Source organism: Dromiciops gliroides, chromosome 1 (assembly GCF_019393635.1).
Source record: "Dromiciops gliroides isolate mDroGli1 chromosome 1, mDroGli1.pri, whole genome shotgun sequence".
Classification (NCBI taxonomy): Eukaryota; Metazoa; Chordata; class Mammalia; order Microbiotheria; family Microbiotheriidae; genus Dromiciops; species Dromiciops gliroides.
In genome coordinates, this window is record NC_057861.1 from 162,764,476 (window position 1) to 162,780,062 (window position 15,587).

A 15,587-nucleotide genomic window follows, 5' to 3' on the forward strand; every position below is an offset into this window, starting at 1 on the left:
ATGGGATTCTCATCATCAGAAAGCAGTAAACATATCTACAAAATAGGATGCCAGATGGCAAGAGGTGACTGAAAAGATTTTGCCAAAGAAGCTACCCCAGTCAAAGGAAGGGAAGTGTGTCATACAGCAGGTCATCAGTGTGGACCAAATCTTCCTGTCAACAAGATTGGAGTTTGTTCAATGTGAGACTTTGGACAACTGATTTATGTTGAATAAGGAAGCAGTGTGGTTGTTATTGTTCAGTCGTTTCAGTCATGTCCAACCTCATTTTAGGTTTAATTGGCAAAGATAACCGAGTGGTTTGCTATTTCCATTTCCAGCTTATTTTACAGATGAGGAACTGAGGCAGAGTTAAGTGACTTGCCCAGGGTCACACAACTAGTGAATGTCTGTGCTGAATTTGAACTCAAGTCTTTCTGACTCCAGGCCCAGTGTTCTATCCACTGCATCACCCAGCTATTCATATGTGGTATGTGTAAAGGGAAACTGCCTCTGAAGTGAAAACAACTGAATTTATATTCCTCCTCTGATTGCTTATTACCAACCGGTACAACCTGGGGCAATACTCTTTGCCTCAGTTTCCTCACCTGTAAAGTGAAGGGGTTTTGCTAAATAGACTCTGAAATTTCTTAACGCTATCTTTCCTGTTATCCTTGTCATGATAGAAGGCTGTCCCGACAAGCGTCCCTCATGTGGCTTTTAAAATGAGCTCTCAGTGTACCTCAAGTGTAGCTTCATCTTTCTATGAAAAGAAAATCTGTAGTTCATTTTTTAAGTTATGATACTTCCTTCAGGCTTCTGCTGTCCCATCAGCAAATAATTATTTTAAGGTTAAAAGGGGGCACTCTGGCTTAGTTAATGGCAGAGCTGAAAGTATACTATATTCTTCTGATTATTGATTTAATACCAGAAGGGACCTTAAAGATCATAATATCATCAGATTATAGGATCATTAGATTAAGATTTAGAGCTGGAAGAGGCCACTGAATCCGGCCTTACAAATGAAGAAACTGAGGCCCAGTGAAGTTAACTTGCCCAGGGTCACATAGCTAGCAAGTGTCTGAGGCAAGATCTGAACTCAGGTTTTTCTTTTCTTGATTCTAAGTCCAGTACTCTATCCACTTTGCTACACTGTCTCAATCTATTAAACTCAGTCATAAAACAAGCATTTATTAAGTGCCTAGTGTATGCAAGGCACAGTACCAGGCACCGGAAATACAAAGACAAAACCAAAACAGTTCTTGCCCTTGAGGCACTTACATTAATCAATCAACAAAAATTGATTAAGCTTCTACCATATGCCAAGCACTGTGCTGGATTCTGTAGGTACAAATAGGAAGAATGAAACAATCTCTATATGCCATGATCTCACATTGTAATGGGGGGGGGCAAATACATATAAAAATATATACAACAGAAATATTAAACATATATATAAATATATATGCACAAGTTAGTTAAATTTAAGGAAGTTTGGGGGTGAACATTAGCAACTGGGGGGATTAGTCAAGTTAACAAGTATTTATTAAGTGCTGGAGATTTTTAAATTTTTTTGGTGAGGCAATTGGGGTTAAGTGACTTGCCCAGGGTCACACAGCTAGTAAGTGTTAAGTGTCTGAGGCCGGATTTGAACTCAGGTCCTCCTGACTCCAGGGTCGGTGCTCTATCCACTTTGCCACCTAGCTGTCCTTAAGCTCTGGAGATTTTTTTTTTTAAAGCAAAAACAGTGACACTCACAAGGAAAAGTTTCACACAGAAATTGGTTCCTGAGTTATATCTTAAAGGAAGACTCTCTGCCTTAGAGAGGGCAGTTCATTCCAGTCATGGGGTAGGGGTGGGGAGGAATTGGCCAGTACAAAGGCATGGTAGTGAGAGATGAAATATGAGTTAGCAACATTCTATTGGAATATTCAGGGCTGATATGTGGGGATGATGTTTTGTTTTTCTCTTTACTGAAGGTAACCACAAGAAGAAACAGGGTAAAGTCAGGCAATGTCAGGATGAAACAGTATTTCTAAAGACTCCCACTGGAGCATAGTGCCACTGTGGGCAAGTTAAACAGGCATCATCTCTATTTTCTAAGAACTGAGATTTTAAGATAAGCCACTCTGCCATGGCTTAACTACTAGAATGGCACATAGCTTTCAGAAAGAAGAAATAGTGGCAATTCTATGTGCAAATAAATAATACCATTATGTACAAGTCTTGGAAAATAATGTACTTTCCCCCACTAAAATTGCAACAGCATTCATTAAGGGGGAAAGAAAAGTCAGCATAGACTCATGACTTATGGAATTTAAAGAGAGCTTAGACATAATCTAAATGTTTATGGAATTGAAACTACTTCACTCTTATTTTAGAAGAAATGAAGGACCAGGCAGGACAAATGGATTAAGCAACATCACAGAATAATGTAGTTAGAGTCAGGACATCTGAATTGAATTCTTGCTCCAACACTCACCAGCTGTGTGACCTTGGGCAAGTCACCTCTAAACCTCATTTCCTTTTCTGTAATCCTTTTAAAGGAGCTATGATGCTCTTAGTGTGAATTGACAGAAATTCACAGCCCCTCTGGAACTGGCTTTGGAAAGTTGCTGTGACCCCTAAAATTCATTAGCTTCTGACCAACTTGGCAATGGAGCCTCTCTGAACTTAACCTGGCTAGTTCTCGGATGTTAGACTTCTAGTCCATCACTAGATCCATAAACCAAGGCTTTCCAGTTTGGTAGGACTAAAATTAAGATCCCCTTGTGTCTTCTCCACTGGCATAACTTTCAAGAACCCAAGTGATCCCTCTAGTAAGATATTCAAATAGGACTTTTGTGGATATTCCTCATCTGTAAAAATGGGAATAACACTTCATAGGGTTGTTAAAGGGAAGTGCTTTGGAAACCTTGAGGTGCTATATATAAATGAAAGTTAATCTTACTATTTATCTAGGTTAGTGACTGAGCTGCTCCACTTCCAATTCAGTATCCTTTGCTCTTCTCCATGCTGCCTCCTCTTTTTCTCTTACCTAGGAAAAACATCATGGAGAAGAGGATATTACATAAGAATCAAAGTTTTCTGGGTCCCAAGCCAAAGTACCAGTTCTTGGATAAGATTCCCTATATTAGTTGATTGGATTAGGTCTTGCTCCCAGAAAATTGTTGTTTCTTTCCAGAATCATGTTGGAAATTGACTTTTACAGTATTGACTTTTAAATGGTGGCCGCCCCTCATCATCTCCTGGCAAACAGGAGTGCCTTCCACAAGTAGGTCATTATGCACAGAATAGATTTACTGGTACAGTTCCCAAAAATCACCAGAGCCATCTGTGCACTTAGCCAATTGGAGAAGTCCATTTGGCAAACATTAGAAGTCTCAGATGAAACCCCTTGGAAACGGGGCACAAACCTTTCCTCCTCAGTTTTAGAACCTGGGATGAAATAGACCTCAGAGCCTGGTTTCCATGGTGAATTTGCAAGGCCCATTAGTAGTCAGAGCTCCTCAGGACTAAAAGAGACACAAGAAACAAGGACATTTAGAGAGCAGGTTATTTGCACTATCAAAAAAAAATAGAAAGATAGACAGGTAACATTTGTATGGCTCTTTAGGGCTTACAAAGCATTTAAAAATGTTATTTTACTTTATCCTCACAACAGCCCTGTGAGGTAGGTATTATGATTATCCGCATTTTACAGAAGAGAAAACTAAGACAGACAAATGATGAAGTGACTTGCCCAGGGTCAGAGAGCTAGTATCTGAAGCTAGATTTGAAATAAGGTCTTCCTGACTCTAGGTCCAGTACTCTATTCATTGTTCCACCTATCTGGATGGATGGATGGGTAGGTAGGTAGATAGATAGATAGATAGATAGATAGATAGATAGATAGATAGATAGATAGATAGATAGATAGACAGACAGACAGACAGACAGACAGACAGACAGACAGACAGACAGACAGACAGATAGATAGATAGATAGATAGATAGATAGATAGATAGATAGATAGATAGATAGATAGATAGATAGATATAAGAGAGAAAGATAGATGATAGATAAATGATAGAGATAGATAGATGAATGGATGGACAAATAGATGGACAGACAGACAAATGGATAGATAGATGGATGGATGGACAGGTGGATGTAAGAGAAATGACTTTGTATGTAAAGTTCAAATCCTACCTCTGACCTTTACTGGCTATATGACCTTGCACAAGTCACTTTACCTCTTAATGCCCCAACCACAACTGTAAGATACAGAATAGTTGCTGACATGCAGTAGTAGAGGGAAGTCCCTCACCAGGAGTTCCCTAAGCTGATGAAATTACAATTCTGGACCTCCCCTCAAAAACCTGTTGTCTGTCTTTTCTGAAACAATTGAGGATAATTGCCCTTCTGTATCTCAATACATGTTTCCATGAGTGACTTTGTTTAGAAAAAAAAAAAAGAATTTATGTTGTGGTGGCCAACTCTTTGTACTTTGCACTAGCGAGGCTGATTTTTGGTGAAAGATATACAGACCATGGTTATGTCTTCCACCCACTGGCATAGTCTTCTAGAAGCCAGGGTCATCTGAACACCACAAGGAGGCATAAAAATAGGATTTGACTGGAGGATAACTGCACATGTATCTTGGTCAAACACTAAAGATGAACAATTGAACAGGAGGGAGAAAAGGTAAGGCTTTTAGTGGTTATCAGTTTATCCCTGAAATAAGGATCCCCTTCCTTTATTTAAACACTAATACTTTTTCCAAGGGTGTTACATGGCTATGAAACATAGAACTCCACTGTCTTTGAAGAAATAAAATTGCAAGTTATCCAAGAGACAGCAGAGAAGCACGTGGCAGGAGTGAGTAGTGAGTATCTATTGCCAATAAAGAATTATGCAGAAGTGGACCAAAGGATATATTATCAGAGGATTATATGACTGGAAAAGAAGATAGGCCAGTCCTGTAGTGAGGGGATAACTGATGGCTAAATGGGAGCCAGCAGGATCCCTTTGTAATTACACAGTGTCAAGAGAGTAAGACAGAGGAAGGCTTCCATGCGGCACATTTACTACAGCTCCTCTGCAGGATTCATGGGGCAATATAGATGAGTCACACAGGATAAACAGGTGTGGATGGCTTGTGAGCCATACCTTTGGAAGAAGGATCTCCATTAACACTAGATATCCTTCAAAGCATTTACTATATATAACATACATAAACATACATACACATTCTATGCTGTGGGCAAACTGAACCACTCATTCACTGTTTCCCATCCTATACACATCTTGTGCTTTCCTACTCAGAATACTCTTCCCACTTCCCCTGCTTGTTGAAATCTTTTCCATCCTTTAAAGCCTAACTCCAATGCACCTCCCTCAGGAAGCCCTCCACACATAGGTGTTAGTATCATAATACCGTCTCCCAGAACTGGTAACAATCTCCCTTCCCTTGGCCCTCCCATGGAACTTTGCTTATAACCCTCTTGTATAAGCTCTTATACTTATTTGTGCATATGTACTATCCCTTCTCCCTGTTACCTCCTGAGTTGAGGCACTTTTCAAAAATTTTACTTATTTTATTCTGAACTTAAGAAATAAAACAAGCATTTTCATAACATAGTAGAATAGGAAAAAAGATGATTGTACATAGAACTGCAAATCTATTATGTATAGCTTGTATTCCTTTTGAACATATAATAAAGTTATCATGTAACTTTTTTCTTTTTCTCTTCCCTCCCACCCCCCCCCGCCTTAGAGATGTAACCATTAGACACAAATATGGATACATACATATATGTAATATATATACATATTTGTGTCTAATGGTTATATCTCTATACATTCTATATATATTTTTTATCAGTTCTTTCTCTGGATACAGATTGCGTCTTCCTTCATATGTCCTTTGTATTTAATTTGGGTATTTATAATAGTCAAAATAACTCAGTCATTCAAAGTTGTTCTTAAAACAGTATTGCTATTACTGTATACAAAATTCTCTTGGTTTTGCTCTTTTTGCTCTTCATTATTTTGTGCTATTTATCCATTGGCTAAAATGATTGAAGGGGAAAGCAACAAATGTTGGAGGGGATTTGGAGTAACTGGGGCACTGATTCACTGCTGGTGAAACTATGAACTGATCTAAACCATTTTGGAGAACAATCTGGAGTTCTGCCCAAAGAGTTATTAAACTGCCTAGACCCTTTGACCCAGCAATACCACTACTAAGTCTGTTACTAAGTCTGATTAGGAAAAAAGGAAAAGAACCTATATGTTCTAAAATATTTATAGACGCTCTCTTTGTGGTGGAAAAGAACTGGAAACTGGGGATGCCAGTCAATTGAAGAGTGGCTGAACAAGTCGTGGTATATGACTGTGAAAGGATTTTTTATCTGAACTTTCTATCTTCTTCAACACCTATCACAGCACTGAGTACTTAATAGATATTTGTTGAATTGAGTCCAAGTGTGTATGTTTAAAAAAATAAAACCCACAAAGTCTATATTTTTCCACTCAAGACCTATTCTGATGCCTTATCATGGAAATAAGGTGACTCCAAGTTCCCAAAGAAAATGCTGGCGAGCTCAAGCAATTCTCATCAACATGGAAATAAGTATGGGTCCAGTGACAGAATGTATGTCTGTATCCTGAGGTTAATAATAATAATAATAAAGTGCCTACTCTATGACAGGCATTATGCTTTACAAATAATACCTCATAGGGGGCCGCTAGGTGGTGCAGTGGATAAAACACCAGCCCTGGATTCAGGAAGACCTGAGTTCAAATCCAGCCTCAGACACTTGACACTTACTAGCTGTGTGACCCTGGGCAAGTCACTTAACCCTCATTGCCCCGCAAAAAACCAAACAAACAAAACTAAAATGAGGGGCAGCTAGGTGGTGCAGTGGATAGAGAACTGGCCCTGGAGTCAGGAGGACCTGAGTTCAAATCTGGCCTCAGACACTTGACATTTACTAGCTGTGTGACCTTGGGCAAGTCACTTAACCCCAATGGCCTTACTAAAAAAAAAAAAAGATTAAAAAAACCACAAATGATACCTCATTTGATTCTCATAATAATCCTGGGAGAGAGGTGCTGTTATTATTTCTTTTTTAGAGTTGAGGAAACTGAGACAAACAGGTTAAGTGACTGCCCAAGGTCACACAGCTAGTAAATGTCTCAGGTAGAATTTGAACTCAGGTGTTCCTGATTCCAGATGCAACACTCTCTCCTGGGCCACCTAGTTGCCCCTAGGCCATTTAAGGCCAATCTAGCTGAAGGTGGAAAGGCTCATCAGCAGATCCAAATTCTAAATAATGAATTGTTTTATTCATATCAGCTCATGAAGACAGGCTAGTAAGGGAGGAGGCTGCTACTGGATCCAGGGAGGGAGGGAGTACCAATCCTAGAAGTAAGTCCATGTTATACCCAAGCTATTAACATATCAATCAGTGAGGCAGCAAACACTTGCTAAGCACTTTCCATGGGCCAGACACTGGACTAAGCTGTGAGGATACAAAGAAACACAAAAACATGTTTCCTGGAGTCAAGGAGTTCAGTCTAATAGAAGAAACAGTCTGTAAACAAATAGATAGATAGATAGATAGATAGATAGATAGATAGATAGATAGATAGATAGATAGATAGATAGATAGATAGATAGATAGATAGATTGATAGATAGATGATAGATATAGATAGATACACAGAAGATATATAGATAAATTTATTGTTTAGTTATTTTTCAGTAGTGTCTGACTCTTTGTGAGCCCTTTTGTGATTTTCTTGGCAAAGATATTGAAGTAGTTTACCATTTCCTTCTCCAGCTTATTTTACAGATGAAGAAACTGAGGCAAACGAGGTTAAGTGACTTGCCCATAATCACAACTAATAAGTATCTGAAGATGAGTTTCCCTGACTCTAGGTCTGGTACCCTAGCCATTGCACCACCTGGCTGCTCTTATATAGCAACATATATCTATCTCTATCTCTATGTATCTATATATTATCCCATATTATATATCTATATATTATTATGGTATATCTATATATTATCACATGTTATATATCTAAACATGATTAGATACATAGATCTGTAGATAACACATATAGACATATCTTTATATATTTATATGTTCTATATCTATATATTATTTGATATATAGATAAAGCTATATAGATGTATCTCTATGTCCATATATCTATATCTACATATAGTGGCAATGGAAAACAATCTCAGAGGGAAGGTAATAGGGGCAAGAAATTTGAACTGAATCCAGAAGGAAGCCAAGGAAGCCAGAAGACAGAGGTAAAAGGAAAAGAATTTCAGGAATGGGGGACTCAAATATTCCCCCAGGACTATTAAACCCCAATAAGTCTACAGTCTCATTCATTTGGCTTCTCCCTCCAAAGGTGCAGATTGCGACCCATCAGTATGTGTCCATCCTATGGGATTCTTGTACATGTGGTATAGTGGGTAAACCAGGTGGCTAGGTGGCATGGTAGATAGAGCACTGAGCCTGAAGTCAGGAACATCTGAGTTCAAATCTGGCCTCAGACACTTACTAGCTGGGTAACCCTGGGCAAGTTATTTAACCTTGTTAGCCCCTGTTTCCTCACCTGTAAAATGAGCTGGAAAAGGAAAAGGCCAAGAAAACCCTAAATGGGGTCATAAAGAGTCAGACATGACTGAAAAAGACCAAACAGCAACAAATAGATAGAGCACTGGACTTGTAGTCAGGAATTCCTGGGTCCAACTCATGCTTTACAGCTTTGTGAATATGGGTCCAGCACTTAGCCTGCCTGGACCTCAGTTTCTTCCTCTGTTGAAGGCGTTGGCTTCTAAAGTCCCATTCAGCTCTAAATCGATGCCCTCATAACATTTCCATGACTTTTCCACAAGGATTCCACCCTTAGACCAGGGTCTTCCTTGCTTTGTCCTGACATCACAAGACTACCAGTTGAACCTTCTGTCATCCTTGCCTTCACCTTGAGACCAGTCCATTTTTTCTTTCTGTCGTATATCATATACTTCCCCGCTGACTTCTTTCATTCCTCTCCATAAACTTTCTTCCTTGGCTAGATACTGTAGCCTGTTCTCCCTCACCATGCACCTCTCCACTGCCATCCTTGTGAGACTCATTTTCACTTCCTCAAGACTTCTCCTATATGGAAGCAGAAATGGGACATTGTGGGAGAGGACGCTAGAGGACATGTCAGTTTGAAAGGAATCCCTGAGAAAAAGTAATAGCAACATCACGGTGTGGACAACTCTGGGCCCCAGGCTGATTGTCACTGAAAGGAGTAGCTTTAGCTTAGTGAAGTTAATAAACCCTTAAGTGGATTAAAGGGAAAATAGAGTAGCTGGGAGTAAAACAGGTCTTCTGGATATTGTCAGATGTATGTCATGAGGGTGACGGGCAAGAAGTGACAGAAAGTCATTGACTGAATGGTACCATCTGACAGGGCTCTAATTACAAAAGAAACATCTTTTCATCTTTTTCCCCTATTCTACTATGTTATGAAAATGCTTGTTTTATTTAAGTTCAGAATAAAATAAATATTAAAAAAAACTTGATTAGAAGAGAATAGCATCATTAAGTAATAGTTTTCATGTTGTTTTGAGATTTTCTAGGGATCTGATATTTATTTCACCTGTTTATTATTTACAGCAGGCATCTAGGTGGCACAGTAGATGGAGCACCAGGTCTAGAGTCAGAAAGACTCATCTTCCTGAGTTCAAATCTGGCCTCAGATATGTTCTAGCTGTGTGACCCTGGGCAAGTCACTTAACCTTGTTTGCCTCAGTTTCCTCATCTGTAAAATGAGCTGGAGAAGGAAATGGCAAACCACTCCAGTATCTCTGCCAAGAGAACCCCAAATGGGGTCAGGAAGAATAACAACTGAAAAACAGCTCAACATTTATTTGGGTATAGAGGCTAGGCCAGTTAATTCACTGTTATAGGGTACCACCTCTATCATCCAGTGCAGATTGGCACACTCTCCTCAACTGAGAGTCATAGAGAGTTGTCTAGAACATTGAAAGGTTGAACAATTTGCACAAGGTCATATAACCAGTATGTATCAAAGAGAGAACTTTGCTTATATATAGTGTTATTGTCACATTGTCTAGTGGGTCTAGTTCACTCATGTCCTGAGGTGGCTGTTCCTCATTGCCATCCCCAAAGCCTCAGGAGATCTATGGTCTAATCCTTGTTCCACAACTAATATGCTGTGCAAATTTGGGTGAATGATTTCATCTCCCTGGGCCTCAGTTTCTTCATCTGTAAAATGTAGTGATTAATACCTCCCTCCACTTTTTCACAATGTGATTAAGAAGATGAAATGATCTCATATGTGTGAAAATGCTTTGAAAAAATTATAAAGTGTTCGCCAATCAATGAATAATGAAAGGACATGCATAAGCAGCTCTCAAAGGAAGATATCCAAGTTATCAATAGCTATATGAAAAAATGCTCTGAATCATTAATGATTAGAGATATGCAAAATAAAGCAACTCTGAGGTTCTACCTCACAACTATCATTTTGGAAAAATTGACAAAAAAAGGGAAAATGACAAGTGTGGGAGAGTCTGCAGGAAAGCAGACATATTATTGTGAATTGGTACTGGAAAGAACTTCAGAGTTATGCCCTGAAAATTACTATACTGTGCATATTCTTTAACTTGGTGATACCTTTACTAGTCCTACACACCAAAGACATCAAAAAAAGAAACAAAGGATCCATTTGTACAAAAATATTGATAGAGCCCCTTTTTTGTAGGGGCAAAGAATTGGAAAGTAATAGGTTGTCCATCAATTGGGGAATGACTGAACAAATTGTGATATTTGAACATGGTGGAATACCATTGTATCATAATAAATTACTAAAGGGATGAATTCAGAGAAAACTAGAAAGACCTAAATGAACTAATTCAGAGCAAAGTGAGCAGAACAAAGAGAACCATTTATACAACAACAACATTGTGGAAACAAGCAACGTTAAAAGACAAGATCTCTGATTAATCCATTGACCAACCATGATTCCTGAAAACCATACAGACCACCTTCTGACAGAGAGGAGATGAATCATTAGACCTACATTTCTGGACATGGTCAAAGTGGAAATTAGTTCAGCTTGACTATCCATATTTGTTATAAGGGTTTTGTTTTTCTTCTTTTCTTTTTAATTGGGGCAAAGGGGAACAGAGACACGTTGGAGTCAACTCAAACCAGCTCACGTGGTTACATTTTCAGTGCAAGCATTTATACTCTGGAAATCATTAAACTCCCACAAACCAGAGCTTGATTTATCATTTGGTTGATTGTCCAGGCTTAAGAAAAGGATAGAGAAAAGGTTAATAATTCAGAATGAACTCAAATGTGTCATGTGCACATTTTTTGGGAGAGCCGGCTGTCAGTGAGTCAGTGCAACCAAAGGAACTGCGTCCTTCTTTGTCCCAGTGAACTGTGTCACTTTTTGTAGTCTCTCTATTTCCAGAGCTTTGGCACAGATTTCATTACCACATATTAGTGAACAATTTGTACATTAATGCAGTATGAAATGAATATGTTAATAAGGGATTAATGACAGACATCCTCTTCATTTTTACCACAATGCCAAAAATTTATGCAGTAATTAATTCTAGACTGTGCTAATGAGATTAACATACTTATTGGGATATTATTAGATTATTGATATAGTTGTTATCTGAGCTTTACTAGGAAATTTCCCAAGAGAACCTTAGGCTAGGACTTTCAATTCTCCTTCTAGAACATAATTCTAGAAGTTTTCACCAAAATGATCATATTTACATGGGCAAAGTCATAACTAAAGTGAGGCAACTGGAATTTTGCCCCGAGGTTTAAGTGGGCAGTCAGCAACTTCCTAGTAACTTCTTCTACCTGATAGAAACCACCAATGGGGTGCTCTGAAGGACATGCATTAGAGACCTCTTGACCTCTGCTACATCTGTACTATGACCACATTGGGTATCTTGCCTGGCTCTGGCTACTGTGCCTGTAGATCCTGCCTCATCTCACCCCTCCCCCAGGAGTATATCTTCCCACACCACTTCCCTTCAATCTGCCACCTCCCCACCTGAACAAATTCTTGGGCACGGGGAAGGTAAACGATTGTAGGCTGTACAGAAGACAGGCTGTCCTCTGAGAGGACAGGCAGTTCTTGTACCAGGAAAATGGCACCAGACCAAGATAAATTGTTGAGTACCCAATCAACTTTTCTTGACAGTCAAACTAATCCAAGATTCCAACCAAAAGCCAGCTGAGGTAGAAACTTAAGGTTTTCCCACACAGTTGTTCCCATCTTCAGCAGTATTCTGAGATGCCCCACCCCCACTTCCTGTACCATAGGGATTTACTGGAGTCTCTATACCTTTGACCCTTGCACACTATCCCAGAGTCTCTCCCCCAGCAAGACTTTATATCTCAAGGTCATAATAGATTTCTCAATAAAGTATTAACCTTACCTTATTGAGAGCAGCTAGATGGTGCAATGGATAGAGTGCTGGGCCTGGAGTCAGGAAGACTCATCTTCCTGAGTTCAGATCTGGCCTCAGACAACTTACTAGCTGTGTGACCCTGGGCAAATCACTTAAGGACTTTCTGCCTCAGTTTCCTCAACTGGGGAAGGAAATGACAAACCATTCCAGTATCTTTGCCAAGAAAACCCCAAATGGGGTCACAATGTATCCAACACAACTGAATAACAACAAAAAATTAACTCTTCATATTAAATTTGCTCCAACCACTAGAATGGCTAGTTGTTAGCATCATTAGTAGTAATAATAACTAGCATTTACATGACACTCTAAGGTTTAAAAGGCATTTTACATTTTATCACATTTGATCCTCACAACAATGTTGAGGTAGGTAATCTGATGCCCATTTTACAGATGAGAAAACTAAGGCAGGGAGTTGCTGAATAACCAGCCCAGAGTCATACAACTAGTTAAGTGAATGAGCAGAATTTGAATGTGGGTCTTCTTGATTCCAAGTCTACTATATCTACCCATAGCTCTCGGTAAGGTAGTTTAGAAAGTTTATCATCCAATATATTCATGTTATGGCACTTGTAGTCAAAAGGCTGCTGATGAAATCAAGTTGAATTATTAATGATAGCCATTTACTTGGTTTGAAATTTCCTGGATTTTATCCATCCTTATTTTTCCAAGTATAAACAGAAATCCAATGACCTTGTTGTTATTATTTAGTCATTTTCAGTTATATCTGACTCTTTGTGACTCCATTTCGGGTTTTCTTGGCAAAGCTACTGGAGTGGTTTGCCATTTCCTTCTCCAGATCATTTTACAGATGAGGAAACTGAGGAAAATAGGGTAAGTGATTTGCACAGAGTCACATAGCTAGTAAGAATCTGAGGCCAGGGGCAGCTAGGTGGTACAGTGGATAAAGCACTGGCCCTGGATTCAGGAGGACCTGAGTTCAAATCTGGCCTCAGACACTTGACACTTACTAGCTGTGTGACCCTAAGCAAGTCACTTAACCCTCATTGCCCCAGGATAGATAGATAGATAGATAGATGAACAAATAGATAGATAAATGAGCAAACAAACGAATGAATGAATAAATAAGTGGATGAATAAATCAATAGATGGATTCATTAATTAATTAATAGATGGATAAATAGAAAAATAAATAAGTGGATGAATAAATAAATAAATAGGTATATGAATGAGTAAATGGACAAATAAATAAATGGGTGGGTGGCTGAATAAATAAATCAATAAATGGATGAATAAATAGATAGATAGATAAATAAATGAGGTAGTGTAACCCAGATGTCTTAAATACACTGGGACTCCTGAGTGCAGACAGGAAACAAATGAAATTTAATTGGGGATTATTTAACAAAATAAATAAAAATACAGCAGAACATAGATAATATCAATATGTGGTTTTCTAAGTCAATATGCAGCCATCAGGTATACTTATATACTGTGAAATGGTCCTTTTCTATTTAATTTTGACACCACTGATGCAGATCAAATAAAACCAAGAACTCGGGTAGTATCAATATTTGGGCTAGCATTTTGGAAGCAGAAAGGGTAGGGCAAAGAGTATATGAGATTCAGGCAAGGCAAGGGAAGAACATATGTTTAGCTAATATTTAATCAGATATAGTCTTTCACAATTAATTTAGGGGTGGGAATGAAAACAAGTCTAAGCCAAAAATAGGTAAATAAACTACATAGGGTTCTCCAATGGCAGCACTTCCCTGGCCCAAGGCTAGTCTTAGCCATTGGCAGAGAAGTCCACCACATTTCTAATAAAATATCAGTTGCCACCTCCCCAAACCATACTTCAGGCAACTAATAGGACAGCCCATCGTCACAAAAGACTTCCAAAGCAACATGCACAGTGTGGTGCAATGCAAACAGACCCATAAGGAAAGTCACTCTGAAATAATAGGTCTCCTCATAGCCATATTGTTTTGACACCAAGTCTCACTTGACTCTTGAGCTCCCTCATAGACTCACAGAATCTCCAAGTTGTAAGGGACCTCGGTAGATATCTAATCCAACCTGTATCTTTCCCAGTCTACAATATCTTGGCCACCTTTGTCTGAATCCTCTCCAATGTTAATGTCCTTTTTTTTTTTTTAAAGTGAGGCAATTGGGGTTAAGTTACTTGCCCAGGGTCACACAACTAGTAAGTGTTAAGTGTCTGAGGCCAGATTTGAACTCAGGTACTCCTGACTCCAGGTCCGGTGCTCTATCCACTGTGCCACCTGGCTGCCCCTTAATGTCCTTCTTGGTTTTTTTTTTGTTTGTTTGTTTGGTTTTTTGCGGGGCAATGGGGGTTAAGTGACTTGCCCAGGGTCACACAGCTAGTAAGTGTCAAGTGTCTGAGGCCGGATTTGAACTCAGGTACTCCTGAATCCAGGGCCGGTGCTTTACCACTGCGCCACCTAGCCGCCCCCCCTTAATGTCCTTCTTAAAACTATAATTCCAGAACCACCACCAGAACAGAAAATAGAGACACTGATCCTCTCTTAATTCAATCTAAAATCAAGTTACCTCTATTGGTTGCTATATTATATTAATGATTAATATTGAGTTTGTGGTACATTTAAACCCACAGATCTTTTTCAGGAATATACTGTCTATTGTATATTCTTCATCTTTTATTTGTGAATTTTTTAACCCAATAGTAGGGATTTACCACTCACTCTTTTTCCTCTTTTTGAAAATTAGGACAACATTTATTCATATCCAGCCCTACAGAGGGCTGTTCACCATGATCTTGAAAAGATCACTGAAGGTGGCTTGGTAATCACATCTGCCAGGTGTTGTGTTGGGTTTTTTTTTTCAGTACCTTTGAATGCAATTTTTCTGGAAATGGTTAAATTCATCAAGGGCAGCTGTGTGTTCTCTTATCTCATTACTTTAGCTTGGGTTTTAGCTGCCTATTGGCTATTTTTATTCTGTCCTTCCAATTCAAATATCATTCTCCTTGGCAGAGAAAATTGAAGAAAAATTAGAATTAAGTAGCTCTATCTTCTCTGTGTTATCTATTATCCTTGTCCTATAACCCTAAGCTGCAGTTCTAACTCTTCTTTCCTCTTCTT